We start from the raw sequence: 14,906 nt of genomic DNA, 5'->3' as shown, positions 1-14,906 counted from the left end.
CCCTGTGATAAAAAAAAACCACGTCCTTTTTTCCTTCAGATTTTGAAAGTGTGTTTGCTTAACACCTGACTGGCAAAATTTTGAGCTTTGATTTTTATCCAAAGGCCATTTACTTTGAGTGTAAGTTTTGGATTTCACGGTCCGCCATTACTCACGTTCAAAACTGACCGATTGGACCTCAGACGGTTGGATCCAGGGAAACGTGACGTCAGAGGCTCACTAGCTTAAATTTTCAGCGTGTGAACGCAGCTTATTATATATGCAAAGCGTGAGTTTAAAAGTCTGAAAGCCCAAAACCACCGTGCTGCATATTAATTCTGCGGCGTACACACGTATTGCATTCTTAAACTAGTGAGCCTTTCACGTCATTTTCTCCTCGATCCAGCTCTCTCAAGAACATAATGTTAGTAATGGCGGACCATTAAATAGGAAAATTACAGTTAAAATAAAGAGGTGTCTTTTTGAAATCAAGGCTTAAAACGTGGGTCACTCAGTGCTTTGTTAACATAGTTTTGAAATCCAAAGAAAAATATGAATTGACTTTTTGGTCACAGGGGCACTTAAAGAAAATTAAAGCACGACGGCGACGACAACGGAAACTTCAACAAAAGAAATTTTCATGAGCAAAACAATGGCTTAGCATGTGCGTTATAAATCTTGTACATTTCTTTACCATCCTCTTCGAAACAGCAACTTAAAATGAGCAACTTCTGAGTGTTTTGGACAACCTGAACCGTGACGACCAATGTTTCGTATTTTCTTTTGGAATTGACCGCTGTCACTTCATAATTAGCCTGAACAAGTTTTAAGACCGATTGGCGTACTGAATTGATCAAGGAAATTGCAACATTCGAAAGTAATTATAAATCCTTTATTCACTATGGGTTTTCTTCCGCGCCGCCGTCGTCATTGCATAAGCACCCTAGCCGACTAGCTATCAATACGCCTTCATTGTTTGTTATAAGTGATACAAAAATTCTTTTTGATCAACCATGATTCCTTGCAAGCTCGTCTTATAGAGGGAATCGGCAATAGGCCTTTTGCAACTAACGATCACATGGTACAAAATCCGCCATGCTGGAGGGCAAGCTCATTATTATTCCCCCACTGGGACATTAAAACAAAGGCAAGTCAAGCTTGACTAGTTCAGGTCTCTTTGTTTTAATGTCCCAGTGGCGAAATAATAATGAGCGTGCCCTCCAGCATGGCGGATTTTGTATCATGTGATCGTTAGTTGCAAAAGGCCTATTAAACTGTTGTCGCTCCTCGACCATACTTTAATACTAAAACGTGTTTCGTTTCAACACAACATTTCCTAACCTACTTAAAGAGGTCTAATTTTACACAGAGGGGGTCCCATCCACTAGAGATTGGTTAACGCGGAAGCCCCAACCGGAACCGGAAAAGGCCCTTCAGGTGAATTTCTATGATCACGGACGACACTTGGAGCTACGCCAGTTAGGCCTTTTTTTTTCCGCCATTCAATTTCTTTAATTTTACCGCGTTTATCGAACCACGACGACGACGGCAACGAGAACGTCACTAAACAAAAGGTTTATGACCAAAACAATAGGTGTGCACGTGCATTATAAATCTTTGTACATTTCTTGGCCTTCCTTTCAAAACAACAACGTGAAATGATCACGTTTTGCGTCGTCAACTGAACATGGGTGACGACGGCTAAGTTTTCGTGTTTCCGTTTGAGATTGAACGATCTCGTTGCATATTTAGCCTGATCACGTTTTTGGAGCCATTGGCGTAACAAACATCTACAAAATCGCGAATTTTGCCGGTAAACTGATATAAATTCGTTTTCTACTAGGCGTCGTTGTCGTCGTTGCTTAAGCTCTCTAATGCTACGTGATCGACTGTTTCATGTATATAATACTCATGGAGGGTACATACCGAGAAAATACAAGAGACAAGTGGGATATTTCATGGCATATAATATATAATATTTCATAGCATGCCATGGAAAATACAGTAGCGAACACAATCATTGCTTTGCACGATCGGAAGGCAGTGTCGGGTGTTACAGTAGCTTTACAAAAGATGATTGTATTAGCTGTCAACTTCCTGGTTGCTATTTAGAACAAGATAAACAGGGAAACAGATTTCACGGGACTGCCTGAGTAATAGTAGGTACATTCGAGTGAACAACCAACGCCGAACCCTTCAAATCGCTAAAATCGCCGTCTTCAACCTCAAGAACAACAACACACAACATTTAAGGTAAAATACGTTTATTTTGATGTTAAATGAGAATATTTATCACAATCTAGTACGATAATGCGAGGATTTTCGACATTCCCATACATTTCCTCTATAAATTCAAAACACGAACGGTCACACAGTTTATGTGGGCCCCATAGGGCTGTTTATGCTAAGCTAGAGACTTCGTGATGTCTAGCGCCATCGGACAAAAGATCGGGAAGTCCTGACTTCTGAGCGTGGCAATCTGATCTTCCCCTTTGACCAAATCAGTCTGGATCAGTTGTTAATCTGCGGTGACTAGCACCCAAACCAGGGTGAGTCAACAGGCCTTATGCATGATGACCTAACATGATCAAAAATTCAACACCGAGCCTCGTTTGCACAAAATTATTCACATTATCTGGACGTGCAATACTGTTCGCACGTGGCTTTTCTTTACAAGTTTTTCCTTTGGGATTCAGCTCGAGCTAAATTTGCAAGTTTGATTTTCGAATTCGAGGCTTGGTGGTGAAATCGTTAGTTATACGTCATCACGCATAAGGGCTATTTATGCTGGGTAAACTAACCAGCTTTAGGGTTCGAGAAAGAACACAACATCCTGAACGTGGCTTACACGAAAACATGAGTTTTGTAGTAAAATGGAATATTTCGACTATTACTTAAGGTACTAAGCATTTACTCTTCAAAATACAGTGTAATCTCGATTTTTCCAGCCACTTTAGGAAACAGACAGAACAGAAAACTGGCGCGAAAAAATGGCGGGTAAATTTCTCCTAACTTTTTCACCAAGAGGGGCAAAGATTACTTGGAATAATCACGGGTTTCAAGAATTCTAGGGCTTCAAAAATCTCGATTTCTCGTAACACAGAATGCTAAGGGACAAGACTAATGGAATTTGGATCAAAACCCGCGAAATCCCACTCACGCATTTGTGTTATTGTTTACATACGGGGAATCTTGAGTCAGTACTTCACAGGGCTGCGTGCATTTTTTCGGCATAAATTCAGATGTAGTTAGAGTTTAGTTATCGGCGATTTTTTTACTGTAAATTTAGTAGGTTCTTGTCGGACATAGAACTCTGAAAGTTTTCACCCTAAGAATCTCCGGAAAGCAACCGTTGAATATCAAAAAATAATTTCTCAGATTTTGCTCGATCAGGTCCTCGTTGTGTCTCGCACCACCAAAAGACTGGCAGACCATTTCTGAAAATTAAACTAGATTTAAAATCTAAAAAATATTGTGATTATCTCAATACTACGGATGGTAGGTGAATAATATGATTAAAAAAAATAAGAAATAACCAAAAGTATAGCCAAATCCCGTAATTATGCGAAAGGATTTCCGTTCAATACTAAAGATTCACCATTTACTCATGTTTACAGGGTGAAGGCGGAAGTTGACTTAAATATACCAGTGTATATTATCCGTGTCCGTGTAATAAGGATAATTGATTTGTGCAAGTAAATAAACTGATATGATGACGGCTGTTGATCCGTGTGGCATTGTCTAGCCTGGCATAAGTTCAGGTACCTCGTGTTTATTCTCCTTCGTGTGAAAGAGGTCTGAAAGAGGTCTGAGGTCACTGGTGGTCAAATCGCGCATTTTACTCAGGTGAGTGGGACCTTGATTAGTTCTGAAAGAGACTCAAAATACAAAAAAAGCCAGTTTTTTCTTCAAACTAATTTGGCTTTAATTATGAGTGGTAAAACGAGAAGGACTGCCAGTTTTGGTCACACTGATCATCACAATTTTAACTGTGAACAATTTAATTAGCAACGGGACCAAGCGCACAAAGCAAATGCGCCCGGATCCTGGCGCCTCTAACCAGAAAATGTTTGCAAAGATTTGATGTTCTTCTGAGGTGTTTGTAAAAGACGTATTAAAAAACCTTGGCCCTTCAGCTATTCTTACTTGGTTGTTCTTGTGTATGATAACTTTAGCAAAGCGAAAGGCAACCTGAGGTGCAGAGTTGTGTGGCCCAATTTTAGAATGCGAATAAATTGGGCTAATGCATGACCATCCTATAGCTAATTGAAAATTGCAACTAACTTCGAATTTCTCTTTGATGGCCCTCTATTAATCGTCGCGCAACGCTTTCTCCATGACCATCAACGGCCTGGAGCAAGAGTTGCATTACGCCTCAAATAACAGCTCATTTTTGTACGTAGCAAAATTGTTACCCTTTCGCGGTTGCAAATGTGAACGATATTATGTCTGATTTATTTTAATTATTCATTTCAAAGCATGGCTCCGCAATGTATTAAAATATACATCCTTTCCTTTTCATGTAACCGGTCACCTTTTCCACATTTCGCTGCCGTATTCCAGAACAAAGTTCTTTTTCAAGGAGCTTCCGCAAGCGGCGTTTTTGAGAAACGGACGGCAAGCGGAAGAGAGAAGTTTATTTTTTTGACTCGTCTCAACACTACCACATTTGTACTGCTAAGCCTCTTTTCTCTGTCAGTTAGAGACCGAGATGTCCTGGCATGCAGAATATTCATTTCCGGTTAGTGTCCGTGGCTCAAAACATCTCGTGTGAAGCTCCGTATTAGGGGCTTTAAGATCTATTATATACGACGCGGTCGTCATCGAGAATGCAGCACGTCTGGTACGCATTTTAACACTAATTGTTGCTGCAATCTGCACAACAAAGACGTGAATTCACAAAATTCGAGATTTTGTAAGACAACGAAAGCATACAAATGAGAATGCTTCATTCTCAATTTTTGCTCATTAAGATACTTCTCGCACATTGTACCACTTGAACGAGATGGAATAACCGGAAAGATATACGATAGTGCAAAGTTATATTTTGTGGTGATGTTTTCGTGAACCACGCCGTCGTAGATCACCAATAAGAAACTTTTTTTACGCAGCTTTATCTCATCACAGTTGAGTTCACATGTGCATGTCCATTGATAGATGGTCTGGAAGTCAACAAAGAAGCTTGGCGTTGGAATTGCCTCGATAAAGAGACGCTTTTGGACAAAGACTTATGTAGTAGCACTCTACACGCCACCAGGAAATTACTACGGTCAGTTTAAAGAGCAAGAAGGAAACAACAATTTCGCTTTGAAGTAATAAAGAAGGTAAGAGGCTGTTATCCTAACCTTGTTCCCAGGGCTTTCTCCATTGCCGAGAAAAGCTCTGGGAACGAGTTGGCTGTTATCCGTTCGTTACGAGCAAGACTTTAGTTTTCTGGTCCAGAATGGTACTTTATCAGTCATTCATTCTTCTAAGTGTGATACTTATATCAGAAGACTACATACGTGTCATTTCCATACATAATTTAATATCAGACTCCGTGCCTAGGCAAGACGTTAGTAATTTCATAATGTAGTAGGACTGGGAGGTTTACCTGGAAATTAGGAGAGTAATTCAGCATAGTGCAGGAACACTAATAGAGCTGTACCTACCCTTGAGAAAAAAAAAAAGAAAACTTTAAAATACTTACAGACAATCTTAAATTGGCTAAGAGATTAAACATATGCATATGAAAAAGCTATGATAGTATTTAAGAACATAATGAAAAATTTGAAGTGCCTATCACCTCAACACACTTTTCCACTTTATTTATTCTCCGACATCGTCCCAAATACATTGTATTGTTTCAGAACCTTTTGATTGAAATTTCACTTATTTATTGGTTTTCAAAGACGGGAAAAGTTGTCATGCTTTGATCAATAACCGAGCAAAGAAGGGGAATGGGTTAGATGTATTTCTTTGAAAACAGCTATGCAAATTATAATTTGTGACGTCAACTCGGTATCGAAACCATTCCCCTCCATTGCTCGGCTATGGACAAAGTGTAACGTGAAGTGCTAGATTTCTATCCCATATGAACCATGTGAGCGTTAGCCCTACTAATGGATCTGGGCCCACACAAGGACAGAGAAAAACTCTGACCAGGGTGGGAATTGAACCCACGACCTTCGGGTTAGATCTCCGCCGCTCTACCGACTGAGCTACAAGGTCAGACGGGAGCAGGCCGTGGGAACTGAAGATGTTAAAGTCACGGCAATTAACATGCACAAGTACAAGGAAAGGTTACGTTTATAGAAACGTCGGCCGTGTAGCACTTATATTTTAAACACAATTAACTGAAGAGAGTGTAATGTAACGTGAAGTGCTAGATTTCTATCCCATATGAACCATGTGAGCGTTAGCCCTACTGATGGATCTGGGCCCACACAAGGACAGAGAAAAACTCTGACCAGGGTGGAAATTGAACCCACGACCTACGGGTTAGATCTCCGCCGCTATACCGACTGAGCTACTAGGTCAAACGGGAGCAGGCCGTGGCAACTGAAGATGTTAAAGTCACGGCAATTAACATGTACAAGTACAAGGAAAGGTTTTCCTCTGTCCTTGTGTGGGCCCAGATCCATCAGTAGGGCTAACGCTCACATGGTTCATATGGGATAGAAATCTAGCACTTTACATCACACTCTATTCAGTTAATTCTGTTTAAAATATAAGTGCTACACGGCCAACGTTTGTATAAACGTAACCTTTCCTTGTACTTGTACATGTTAATTGCCGTGACTTTAACATCTTCAGTTCCCACAGCCTGCTCCCGTCTGACCTTGTAGCTCAGTCGGTAGAGCGCGCGGTGGGTTCAATTCCCACCCTGGTCAGAGTTTTTCTCTGTCCTTGTGTGGGCCCAGATCCATCAGTAGGGCTAATGCTCACATGGTTCATATGGGATAGAGATCTCCCTATTGATCTATGACTCAATTAGTAGTTACGTTACTGAGTGCTGTGCTAATTATTTTTGACACAAAGTGTTTCCTTTGTATTAACATGATAACTCTAGCATCGAACATGGTATACTATTTAGTTAATCGATGAATTTTTAACAGTTTCTTTTTGTCGTTTGCAGGCTATCCTCAAGAGAGATGCCTTCACATCTATGATGTGCATGAATGCAGAGCTCTGTTTGATCTTTATTGGTTTCTCAATGTCCTGTTCCAGCCCAAGACCGTGATAACTTGACTCCTAGCTACAGCAAGACTCACAGTGGACTTAGTGAAGAATAAGTATTAAAGGAAATTGTGTTTTAAGCCCTTGCATGTATGGACAGCGTTTTTTGACATGTTATATTGGCCTTTCCATTGTGAGGCGTCAGATGGTTGGAAAAAACCATGAAAAAAAGGAAATTCCATTGACTTGCTGTAATATTTCCCGTTGCTTTAGCGTATATGTAATGCAAGGTTTTTTTGGTTTAAATAAAACTGGTCAATTGACCTTGCTGTGGTTAGTAATCACATTTTACATTCGATAATAACGAGAAGTACTGTTGGGGCAACGTGCCATGATAATTATACAAAAGTTCCTCTTTTGGAGTACAAGTCCAAATGTTACTCTTTGAGTTTTGTTTTCTGGCCCAGCTGGGTTGAACGACGAAGCAAACCTTGCTCCACTGTCGTTTAATGCAATTAGAGAGAATTCTGGGTAGGGGCCATCGCTTAAGGTCAAGATAGCGCGGCTAAGGGGCCACACAGTTCGAAGCTCTCTTCCACAGTTTGCCTAAACGAATAAAAGGCCAAACGAAATGAAGAATAAATGCCCAGAAATAATAATTAAAATTGCAAAATTAGGTACACTGAACGAGGTGTCGGTCTAAAATGAACACCGACATGATATTAATATAGTCCTCCATCGTACCCACATTGCGCCCACATTGCGCATTGATTGGTTTGCAGAAATATCTCATTTCTTGCTATTTTCGTATTCACTCAAAAGGCCAGAAGTTCTCTAAGTTTGGAACCAATCTTTGAAGACACAGGTAACGACGACGCATGTACAAATGATGGTGGACGAACAAAAGGAAATAAAGAAAAAACTTTTGTTTCTATTCACCGACACAGCGGTGATGACGTCACGGGAAACCCATCTATGTTTCCCGACTAGATTTATTTATAGAACACCTCCCTTGGGAGATTCAGCACGCTCACTGTTGTAAAAGCCAATCAAAACAGAGCTATCTCAGCGTCAAGGGATGATACTTTTCGCGGGAAAAACCTGTTCCTAAAAATAAATTTACTCGGGAAAGGGTTGACTCAAGGAATTAGAGGAGATAGAGGCTCCTCTTGATGAGCTCCTGTTCAAGCCTAATTATAAATCGAATACATGTCAATTTTAGGAACAAAATCAAAACTTAACAACGAGAAGGTAACCGGAACGCAACAAAGCGGAGGCTCAGAGTTCATCTTCGCTGTCATTGTTATATATCTTGATTTCTAGTTCACGGCGGCGGGGCTTCCTGCACTTAATTCTCTCAGTTGTTATTATTCCGTCTTCTTTAATAATTTTGTGTTTGAAGTAGTACAGGGTTCTGCAAGAGTACATAATATTAAGAAAAGAAGGAAAACTAGAGGGGAGGCTATTATCCGGGAAGGAGGGGGGGGGGGTGGGGGGGGGAGCTTATAACAGGATGATTTTTTTTTGTTTCCAAGTAGATGGGCCTATAATCAGGGGGAGGCTTATAACCAGAATTTCACGGTACAACTCAGTGACAAACAAAGAGTAATGCGACGAGCAGCAGAAGAAAGAACAAACACAAGCACGAGAAAACAGGGAAAGAAAAGGAAAGGAAAGGAACTTTATCGAAGTGTCTAATCGTTCTTGGGGACAATGTAAACTGAAATTAACAATTAACGCAAATCAAGTCAAATGTTGGTTTTTGAGGAGAGGGAAAAACCTGAGTACCCGGAGAAAAATCGCTCGGAGCAGAATAAAGAACCAACAATCTCAACCCACATGGGACGCCGAGTCTTGGTCACTCGTATTGTTGTGAAACTCGATGTCTACGGCTCGTACAATTTTGAGAACTTAGAAAACATCACTCGTGCGTAAAGACCAAATGGATTTGTTTTGTTTCTATTTTTACAATAGATTGTTTGGAAGGGAACTACACAACTAGGAGTTGCCATGGCGACAAAGAAATCCGACATACTGACCGAGACCTATATAGTCGGCCGATATTTCCTTCAGCGGAACATTGTAGGGCGTTTTCCAGCGAATGTGGCACGAGCCTACACTTAAAACAAGTCACTTTTACTTGCTTTTCTAATAGCCCCTTTTCCGAGTTGCTGCGTGCCTCAGTTTCAAAGTTTGTCCTGGTGCACAACCATTCAAATGGAAATGAGTTGCGCATTGTTATGCAAATGAAACAAATTCTCACCGCAAATTTTCCTTACAATATCTGCGCACCAAGAATCACTTCGAAACAGAGACAAACAGCAACTTGGAAATGGCCTATTGCCAATTGCATTTGCTTTTGATGAAACTAGCTATATAGTCTCTCGTCATGTTAACTCTCAATTCTTTGTAGGGTATGTAAGCTTGGATGGCTGAAATGGTACATATAGTCTTGAGGCTGTTTCGTTTAATTACTTGTTGCCAACAAGCAAGCCGAGCGAAGACGCGAGGCTTGTGAGGCGGCCAGCTTAATGCCGCGCGAAGTAGTGCAGCAGGCAGAAAAATTCTCGATCGTTCTGTGAAAAGTGTAATGTAAGCGTATGTATTGTAATGTAAGGTTCCCCGAAGATTTTAGTAGGGACCAATGAAAGCGCGTGTTTGATGTGTCATGTTATTAGACAAACTTGCATGACGCGCACAACTATTGATGATCTTGTGTTCGGAGGTAAGGGAAAACACATTTTTTCCCATTTCCCTGACCACTGTGTTGTGTACATTTGCTTTGAGTGTTATTTAATATTTATTTTCGAACCATCGTGTTCTTAGTCCTGTTCCGGGACTCCCTCTTACCCCGCCCTGAAAATGGCGGGGCAAGAGGGAGTCCCGGAACAGGGCTATCGTGTTCTATATTGAGTGAACGATATCAAAACTAAACCTACGTAAGTATTCTTATCGGCCGCTGTTGTCAATTTCGGATTTCGGCCCGCGAATAGAGCAGTTTGTTTTTCGTTTTGTAACCATTGAGTTGTGGACAATTTAATTTAACTTTCAAAGGAAATATGTTGTCTGCAAAGTACACAATTCAACGATCAATTTGACTTATAATTCATAGTTGTATCTTGCAAAATAAAAATTCTACATTGCAAGTGAAAGAACTTTCAAGTGCGAGAGAGTTTGATTCCCCATCACATGTTTCGCACTGAAAAGTCTGAAAACGCTTAGGCTATTTTTTACATGGCACTGATTTTATTCAACTTAATTATTGCATATTCCTGTTGAAATTAAGGCCGTTCAAAAATTACAGCAGTACTTTCCATATTGTTGCAAAACACGCTGACATCTACATTGTTGTTGGAGATACAAAGTGTGCAATTTCTATTATTGTTAACGAGGTAAGTTGGGTACTGTTGGGTACTGTCGGGTATTTTGGAACCCTGATACAAATCTGCAAACTATGTATTATATTGACTGTTTCGTTGGCACTTAGCGATAGCTATTTCTAGTTTTAGAGGAGGGTCCATTAAGAGAAACAAGGGTTATGAAGAAGTAAATGTCTAGTTTGGCCCATAGGATAAAGGAATCTTTGCAAATGTTATTGCAGCATTTTATGTTACAGCAAACACGTTTGTCTAAAGAAGGCATCGATGAATTGACTTTTGAAGTCAGAAGAACTTGTCAGTTAAGCTGTGTAACCCCCCAAACTTAATAAGGCCTCCTCTTTTTTATAATTAACGAATTATCAGCAAACAAAACGTGAGAGAGTATATTGAGTCTTCATAAATATTTATGCTGCATGCTCCATGCATAAAGACTATACTGTTGGCAAGGTGTTGCTTTGGGCGAACTCTTTTTGCTGCGGGGACACAAATAATATTACCACATATGTTTGGGATATTTTGGCCAACCCCTGTTGAGCTACAATACCCGTCGCAAATCGTTGAAACAGACACCGAATTTTCTGGAAAAATCCTGAGATTTCTACTTCACACTGTTTTTTCCCCTGAAATGTGCCTGCTCCCTCCCCAATGTTGAGCTACGCGTGTTTTGAAGCACTGAGACCACTGTGATACCCAAATAAACCTTGGGGAAGGGGAAACAGACACAAGTGTTTCAAGATTTTTGACGAGTATTGTAGATTATTGCGAATTTCAAATGTAAAAGATAAACTCATGTTTTTTCAGCCGTCGTCCTAGGCCTTGGCGTCGCCGTGCACGTGGTCATTGCTTGAGCTCGCCAATGCTGCTGTTAGGCCGCAGTCAAGCGTTACTATAAGACGTGATATACATTTCATTTTCTCGTCGACAGTTATCGATATTGCGTGAAAGGTTTGTTTACACAAGTAATTCTACTGTAGACACGTTCTGACTAATCTCAAGCTGTCATGTTTCAAGCGGAACATTTAATTTCATAAACAACACGCCTACAAGGGCGTATCCGTGGAATGCGCAAACAGTTAACAGTGAACATCAAGTACAGGTAAACTACGGAAAATGGCGAGAGATTACCAGAAAGATAAATGTGTAATGTAACTTGAGGTTGTTTGTTGTAAAAACTCATTATTAATGTTTCTAAATTTGCAAATGCAAGAAACGAAGCCCTATTAGCAGGTTATCAGGATACGGGATTTTTTTTACATTTATTTTTTGGAAGGAGACTTTATTCAAATCCTACAGTTTTACTTGCTTCCTTAACTCCGTTCATCCAAAAATTACAAGATCAGCCGTAATTAAATCATCCGAAAAGCTTATTACAAATCACAGTTCAATAACTTATCATCCTGGGCCAGTTGTTCAAAGACCGAGTTGCCGCAGTGGTGAGAGCACTCGCCTCCCACCAATATGACCCGGGTTCGATTCCCAGACTCGGCGTCAAATGTGGGTTGAGTTTGTTGGTTCTCTACTCTCCACGGAGAGGTTTTTCTCCGGGTACTCCGGTTTTCCCCTCTCCTCAAAAACCAACATTTGATTTGATTTGCGTTAACTTGTTAATTTCAATTTACAGTGTCCCCGATTAGTGCTCTACACCGCTAGAAGATTAGACACTTAAATAAAGTTCCTTTCCTTTCCTCCGTGAAGGCGATAGCTACTTAAATTTTTTAAACTTGATTTCATTTTTTATCTTGTTTGGCCGTTGAAAGCTATTTTCTTATTTTCTTTCTACGTCAAAACGGCGAACAAACTGGTTCCCAAGAAATATTGGAGTATTCGTTCTATGCAAAATACTTCTAATGAAGTATTCGCTCTATGCAAAATAATGTTCACAGTGGAACACACAAGTACGAAGGAAGATCTAGAAATAACGTAGAAAATTCTCCTTACCTTTAAAGCTTGCTTTCTCAAAGAAAAAGCATCTGTCCACTTTAAGGAATAGTTTAATACTAAATCAATCATGGCGGGCGGAAAGATCCCACAGTAAATCTTTTCTTTCATCGAAATAACGAAAGTGTGTTACGGTGGCCGAGTGGTCTAACGCGCTCGCAGGTAACCGTGAAGGTTGGAAAAGTATATGAGTTCCCCTCGGGGCAGGGAAGTCTGGAAATACTGGAGGGAATAAAAGTGATTTTACCCGATCGGAGATTACTTCAATATCGGTGGGGTATGCACATTTGTGACTACCAACAAAAAAAGACACCAGACCGGTTTTAAGACGTGGTATGCCTTCGGCATTCCACGTAACGAGGCGCAATTTGTAATGACTATATTTAGCATTTCCTTTCCTCTTTCTTCTCTTTAGCCTTCGTGCACGTACACGCTGTTTCAAATGATGTGGGATTTAATTTCCGTGTTAATAGCGTACAAAAAAATAGGAAGTGCAAATAGCTATCTTCTCTAACACAACGATAAACAATAAATGGTGCGTGATGGATCCCGACCCCGACCCCGGCCCCGGCCCCGTGTTTTGGCTACTACCGTGGAATACACGGAATATTCTAAATACGTGGAATATTCTAAAACAAGGAAAATATTGAACATTGTTAAACGCGGAATGTACGGATAATTCTGAAACACTAAAACTGCGTCCATAACTGCGAGGATCATAGCTTTACTTGATACTTGAATTAGGTTTTGTAATAAAGACCTTCAAAAAGGCACTGACTTAGCAAATCAGCCTGCAAAATAAACGATAACATGTCGTACATTATGTTTCTAAGACAATTGAGACACTTACCATGGTCTTTCTCCAATTTTTCCTTATCTAAGCGTGGGAAAGTGCACCTGCAATGTTTCGGCACAGTCCGAGAGGCACAAAAACGGAAGCGGGAAAACATATCGCCAGGGATGAACTCTTCTCTGTAACACATTTTAATATCTTTTGTTGCGAGGAAATGTAAAATTATCATCCAAAGTTTTGTTATCCTACCCAGACTAAAAAGACTTTCCTCTTATCCCTCGTTTTAGAATAATCCGTATATTCCGTGTTTCAAAATATTCAATATTTTCCGTGTTTTAGAATATTCCATGTATTCCGTACTTTAGAATATTTCCTGTATTCCGCAATTGCGCCACTCCACCATTCTCCCAATAGGATCACCCGGTTTCTGATGTCGCCATGTTGGATGGCTGCTATTGTAAGCAGACTTTGATTCCATGCTTTAGCTCCCTCGTTTAAATTCAACGCTTTAGACTGCTCGTGGCTATTATAAAACCCTACAAGGAGCAAGGACCCTACAAGGAGCAAGGATGGCACAGTCGGTTAGTGCGCGGCCTTGGTGCAAGAGGTCCTGAGTTCGATTCCCGGATCTCGCATCCTTGTTTCGACTTCTTTCCTTTCCGTGTAGCTAAGTAGCTTTAAATACCCGTAAAACGGAGCACTGATGGAGAGGGGGGAGTAAAATGAGCGCACCGTCGACCTCAGGTTTGTCAGTTGAATTACTGTTACGAGTTATCGACGTTAAATAAGGTCTACTTTACTTTACTTAACCCTGCGAATTACAGCCGCTTCGGGCAGCTAGCTTCCAATCGGTGAAAAAAGTTCATGCTTGGCTATATAGTTCGCTTGACGTAGTTCCACTGATGTATCAGCTACTCGAATTGGCCTTCCTCGCGTAGAACGACCGTTTTCAGCGTTTGTTTGTTTGTTTGTTTGTTTGTTTGTTTGTTTGACGTTTAGACTTGAATCATTCTGGAATCACTGTGAACTTTCACCCTATGAGAAAGCGCATGAACCATTTTCAAAATTGACTTCTACCACCACCTGCTCACTCATTCTGTAATATTCACCTTAAGTCAATCAGTTTATTAATTGTCTTCATGCCAAACTTGAATTTAGTTCTACAGGGAGTCTAAATTGAGGAACTGTCAATAACGGCTTGTCGTCACTAGCTAGGGGAGAAAAGTTTCCTCAAATGAGTGAGTGCTTAGCTAATTGCTGAGAATTAATTGCTCAAAATTGTAACTGCAAGCATAGAAATAAGTCGTTTTTAACCCGAGATTCTAGCGGTCAAATCCAGACCCTCGCTCAGAAGCATAGCTTCTTCTCAGTTGTTGTCGATCTGTTTGCGTGGCTGCACATGTCTGGTAGTTCGATACCCATAAGCTTAAATTTTATATTTTGACAGTCGACTTGCGAGGTTCTAAACCTCATTAACTGTGAGAAATGACAAAATTCTTTATAACTGTTGACACCACAGTGATCGTATCCCGCTGAAATACGTGGAATATCGATATCGCGTAATATTAATCTGCATTCACCTGGGATGCGACCTGCAATTATACAATGGTGGAGAAAGGGTTGACAGGGTTTTCTGGGCTGAACAGACATGTTAGGAC

The sequence above is a fragment of the Montipora foliosa genome, chromosome 11 (assembly GCF_036669935.1).
Source record: "Montipora foliosa isolate CH-2021 chromosome 11, ASM3666993v2, whole genome shotgun sequence".
Lineage (NCBI taxonomy): Eukaryota > Metazoa > Cnidaria > Anthozoa > Scleractinia > Acroporidae > Montipora > Montipora foliosa.
This window is presented reverse-complemented; position numbering follows the sequence as displayed.